At 38.6% G+C, this 6,000-nt stretch overlaps 1 protein-coding gene across 1 annotated transcript in view; it reads left to right on the forward strand.

Moving 5' to 3' along the window:
- Positions 1-6,000, forward strand: part of FOCAD (focadhesin) — a 502,178-nt gene that overhangs the window by 248,605 nt on the left and 247,573 nt on the right. The window lies entirely within an intron of this gene.

The following is a 6,000-nucleotide window of genomic DNA, read 5'->3' on the forward strand; positions in this document are numbered from 1 at the left end:
ATTATTCTTAATGGAGAAAGACTGAGAACTTTCCCCTTGAAAATGGGAACAAGACAAAAATAAACATGTGAACCTGGGGAATAGCCACTCTTATCCTCTTAGTATATCAATTGATTTCATGCTTAGAAGCAATTTGGCAATCCAAGGAGGGGTCACTATGAGTCGGAAACAACTAGACAGCAGTGAGTTTGTTTTTTATGTATATAAAAAAAACAAACCCAACTCACTGCTGTTGAGTCAGATCCTACTCATAACGACCCCTCTTTGGGTTTCTGAGGCACTATTACTATGGAAATACATTGCCCAATCTTCTTTCTGAGGAGTGGCTGGTGGGTTTGAACTGCCAAGTGTCTGGTTAGCAGTCAAATGCCTTAGGCAGTATGCCACCAGAGCTCCCTTTTATGTATGTGTGTATATATTTATACATATACATATACATGCATATATACATATACACACCCACACGCCCCAAAAAACCAAACTCACTGCCGTTGAGTCAGATCCAACTCATAGCGACCCCTCCTTGGGTTTCTGAGGCAGTATCGCTACAGAAGTTGATTGCCCAACCTTCTTTCTGAGGAGTGGTTGGTGGGTTTGAACTGCCAGCCTTCTGGTTAGCAGTCATATTCCTTAGGCACTATGCCACCAGAACTTTTATGTATGTGTACACACACACACATATACACATATGACTAAAACCAAACCAAACTTACTGCCATTGAGTCAATCCTGACTCATAGAGACCTTCCTTTGGGTTGCCAAGGCAGTAAATCTTTACGGAGGTAGGTTGCCCAGTCTTCCTTCTATGAAGTGATTGGTGGATTTGAACCGCCAACCTTCTGATTACCAGATAAATGCCTTAGGCATACACCACCATGGCTCCTTCATTATCATCACTCTTATTCAACATTGTATTGGAGGTCCTAGCCAGAGCAATAGGCAAGAAAGGAAAATAAAGTGTATGCAAGTTGGAAAAGAAGAAGTAAAATTATTCCTATTCAAAGGTGACATAATCCTATACATAGAAAATCCCAGAGATTTCACAAGAAAGCTACTGGGTCTATTAAGAGGATTTAGGAAAGTAGCAGGGTACATGATCAACAGGCCAAAATCAGTTGGGTTCCTCTACACTATCAAGGAAAACTAAGAAAAGGAAATGAAGAAAATAATATCATCTACAGTAGCTCCCCAGAAGATAAAATAGCTAGGAATAAGCCTAACCCTGGATGTAAAAGACTTACAAAGGAAACTACAAAACACCATTGCCAGAAAACAAGAGACCTACAAAAATGGAAAAACTTACCACACTCATGGATTGGAAGATTTCACATTGTGAAAGTGTCAATACTACCCTAAGCAATCTATGACTATAGTACAATCCTGATCCAACAACATTCTTTTAAAAAAAGGAAAAACTTATCTTCACCTTTATATGGAAAGGAAAGAGGCCCTAAATAGCTAAAGCATTATTGAAAAAGAACAAAGTAGGAGACTTCGTGATCTCAGAACTTACTCTACAGCTCAATAGTCAAAACAGCCTGTACTGGTACAATGACAGACACATAACCAATGGAACAGAATTCAGAATCCAGAAGTCAGTCCATCCAGCTATGGACAGCTGATCCTTGCCAAAGGGTAGAAGTCCTTTCAATGGAGAAGAGATAGTTTCTTTAACAAATGGTGCTGACGAAACTGGACATCTACTTGCAGAAAAATGAAACAGTATCCATATGCAAAAACTAACTCAATACATATCAAAGACCGAAATGTTAAAACTAAAACTATAAAGTTCCTGGAAGATAATATAGGGATAATGCTAGAGATCCTAATGTTTTGGTTACTTCATGCTGCTCTAACAGAAGATACCACAGGTGGATGGCTTTCACAAACAGGAGTTTATTCTCTTAACAGTTTGAAGGCTAGAAGTCCGAGTTCCAAGTGACAGGCTCTAGGGGCTACGTGAAATCCCCTCGACCTTGGGCTTCAGCTCTGCCTCTTGCTGGCTCACCGAAGCTGGAGGCTTTCTTCAGTCAGGCAGCTGCTGGCTGCTGAGGCTGACAAACCCAAGGTTGACAAGTAAAAAGGCAGAGTCCCAATATTACCAAACCACAGGTTGTTGATTCAAGTCCCATTAACAGTCCCAAGATTGGCAGACAACATGGCAGGCTGCTGAATAATGACTCAGCTACATGCAGGATTCAAGTGTGCCAAAAGCTGTAGACCATTCCCAAAGCTGCTGCTTGTAAACAGAAAGCACACCACATCCCTAAAGCAGCTACTCAGCTGCTCATGGTAGATTCCACCATGGAATTGATTGCCAGTCTCTTCATGGGGAATAACTACCACCAGCTGCCCAGCCACACTGGCTTATAACCTTAACTACCACACCTAATATCTGGCATAAATACACTATCAAAAATAACTGAAAATGCAAAAACAAAAGAAGATAAAGTGGATAGCTAGAACTTCCTAAAAGTTAAATTCTTATGCACATCCAAAGACTCTATGAAAAGGCTAAAAAGAACCTAAAGACTGGAAAAAATGTTGACATATCTGATAAGAGTCTGATCTCTGAAATATATAGAAAACTTCAACAACTCAACAATAAAAAGACAAAAATCCAATAAAAAATGGGCAGAACACATGAACAAACACTTTACCAAAGAGAACAGACAGCCAAAAAACACATGAAAAGATGCTTGTGATTATTAGCCGTTAAAACAGATAAACCAATCTCACTGCCATCGAGTCGATTCTGACTCATAGCACCCCCCTTTGGGTTTCTGAGGTGGTAAATCTTTCCAGAAGTAAGTGCCCAGTCTTCCTTCTGCAGAGTGGCTGGTGGATTTGAACTGCCAACTTTCTGGTTAACAGTCAAATGCTTTAGGTACTACGCCACCAGAGCTCTGTAGCCATCAACTCAATGCTGTTGAGTTGGAACCAACTCATAGTGACCCCTCCTTGGATTTCTGAAGTGGTATCCTATGGAAGTAGATTTCCTAGTCTTTCTTCCAAGCAGTGGCTGGTGGGTTTAAACCGCCAGCCTTTTGGTTAGCAGTCAAATGCCTTAGGGACTATGCCACCAGAGCTCTTTTTCTTTTTTTTTTTTCCTGTAGCCATTAGAGAGATGCAAATCAAAACTACAATGAGATACCATCTCACCCCTCCAAAAATGGTTCTAATCAAAACATAAACACAGTAACATGCTGGTGAGGTTGTAGAGAGATTGGAACTCTTATACACTGCTAATAATATTGTAAAATGATATAACCACTGTGGAAAATGGTATGGCACTTCCTCAGAAAGCTAGATATAAAAATACCTTATGGTCTCACAATCTCATTCCTAGGTATATATCCAAGAGGTATAAGAGCAGTGACACAAATAGACATATGCACACTTATGTTCATTGTAACCTTATTCACAGTAGCAAAAACTGGAAACAACCTAAGTGCCCATCAATGGATGAATGAATAAACAAATTGCGGTGCATCCATACAATGGAATAATATGCAGCTATAAAGAATAATGATAAGTTCTCAAAACATCCTGTGACATGGATGAATCCGGAGGACTTAATGCTCCTTGAAATAATTCAATCACAAAGGACAGATATTGTATGGTCTCACTTTTATAAAAAGATAATAATAGGTATACATACAGAAAGCAATATTTTTTATTGGTTACCAGGGATGGAAGGGAGAATCACTTTTTAGATAGTACTAAAAAACCAACCCACTGCCATCAAGTTAATTCCGACTCATACCGACTTTATAGGATGGAATAGAACTGCCTATAGAATTTCTAAATTTGTAAATCTGTATGGAAGCATTCTACCTCTTCCTTCTGTGGAGCAGGTGATGTGTTCAAATACCAGCCTTTTTGTGTAGCAGCTGAGTTCTTTACTATGCCACCAGAACTCTTTTATAGATAGCAGATTTTATAGATTCTTGTGATGAGAAAGGCAATACTGAATATGGCTGAAGTCTGCACAAGTTGGCCATGCTAAATGATGACTCTAAGAAATGCACAAGAATAAATGATGATTTTGATAAATGATTCACAGATGGTCCCAGGTTGCTAACATTAGACTTATGTACATTATGAACCAATTCCCAAAAAGCCTATTCTATTAAAAATTCAAACTACATCCCAGAGTTTGTAATAATGAGCAGGCACTATTTTGCAGTGCACATGAGGACATTATCATTACTGTATTATTATGTTAAGGATGTTTTAATATATCTGGAATTGTTTCTTTGATTTTTTTTTCTGCATGGAAAGGCACACTATATACTATATACTAAGACAAACATTTGACTGATGTTAGATATGAATCATACCTAACTGTTCCAACTTATGTTCAAATATGACCTTAAGGACAGATTTAGAAGTGGAACTTGTTTTTAATCTGGAACTGCCTGTATACAATTTTCTAACACAATAGTAACTACCAAAAAAGATGTGTGTTGTTACATCACTATGCATATATGTGTATAGGAAGACACGTGAATATATGGGTATGCATGTATAAGTGTTTCTGTAGGCATATGTATATACATGTTTGTGTTTGCTACATATATATCCATATATAATAAAGCATATACAGGACACATTTACAGATACTTCTAGACATAACTAAAGAAATAGCTCGTGGGTTTGGTATACTGGCTTAGGACCATAGTCTCATGGGCAAACTCAGTCTATTGACATAACATAGTTCATAAAGATAATGTTCTACATCCTACTTTGGTGAATAGCACCTGGTCTTAAAAGCCTGTGAATGGTCATCTAAAATACAATTATTTGTCTCTAGTCATCTAGAATAAAAGAGAAAGAAGGAAACTTTGATAGGTAACGTTGTGTGTCAAGTTGGCTGTGCCATGATCTAAATGGTTTAAGCAGTTGTGATGCAGTCATTCCATGATGATATATGTTGTGAGCAGCCAGTCAGTTGAAAGGGAGCTTCCTCAGAGGTGTGGCCTGCTTCATGCATTCACATGTATATGAAAATCCTGGGAAGATTAGATTCTGGGACTTTGTGTTGGATCTGGATACTGTGTTTAGCTTATCATCATGTGTTTTTTAAAGCTGAACCAGTGGCCTGTTGTACTGCATGCCAACCTTGGAATTGTTGCCTTTGCAGCCTGTGAGCCAACAGTCTGCTGTTTTACCTGCCAATCTCGAGTTCTTCATCCACCAAACTCAGCAGCCTGCTATTCTGCTTGCTGATCTTAGGGCCCCTGCAGCTATATGAGTCAGGAAAAGCCCCCTGCTTTAACCCACGAACTTGTGACTTGCCAGCCTCTACAACTGTGGGAGCCATTTCCTTGATATAAATTTATGTGTGTGTGTGTGTGTGTGTGTGTGTATGTATATGTATATATGTATATATAAACTTTGCTGGTTTTGGTTCTCTAGAGAACCTGGCCTAAGACAGAAACCAAAGGCTCAAGAAGAAGCTTGTCTATAGGACTAATACTCTATACAAACTATGGTTTCATCTATCCTGAAACCAAAAGAACTAGGTGATGCCTGACTACCACACCAACTGTTCTGATGACATAGTACATAGCCCCATATATAATGGAAGGAAAATGCAGACCAAAAGTCAGATTGCTAAGAAAGGCCCAACTTTCTGGACCAGTAGAGACTAGAGGAACCCCTAAAACTATTACTCTGAGATACCCTTTAAACTCGGAACTGAAGCTACTCACCTTTTAGCCAAATAAAAGATTGACTCATAAAACAGTTTTACCCATGAGCACTGTGCTCCTTTAAATAATCATCTGTATAAGACCAGTAAACATTTACCCCCAAAGCAAAGATGAGAAGGGAAAGGGGCCAGGGAAGCTAGATGAATGAAAACAGAACAACTTGAATGAGAATGCTGACTCATTGTGCAAACTGTAACAGTCACTAAACAATGTGTATAGAAATTGTTAAATGGCAACCTAATTTACTATATAAATTTTCACCAAAAACATAATAAAATATTTA

This window comes from Orycteropus afer, unplaced genomic scaffold, assembly GCF_000298275.1.
Source record: "Orycteropus afer afer isolate SDZICR_OR568_19922 unplaced genomic scaffold, OryAfe1.0 scaffold00345, whole genome shotgun sequence".
In the NCBI taxonomy this organism is placed as follows: domain Eukaryota; kingdom Metazoa; phylum Chordata; class Mammalia; order Tubulidentata; family Orycteropodidae; genus Orycteropus; species Orycteropus afer.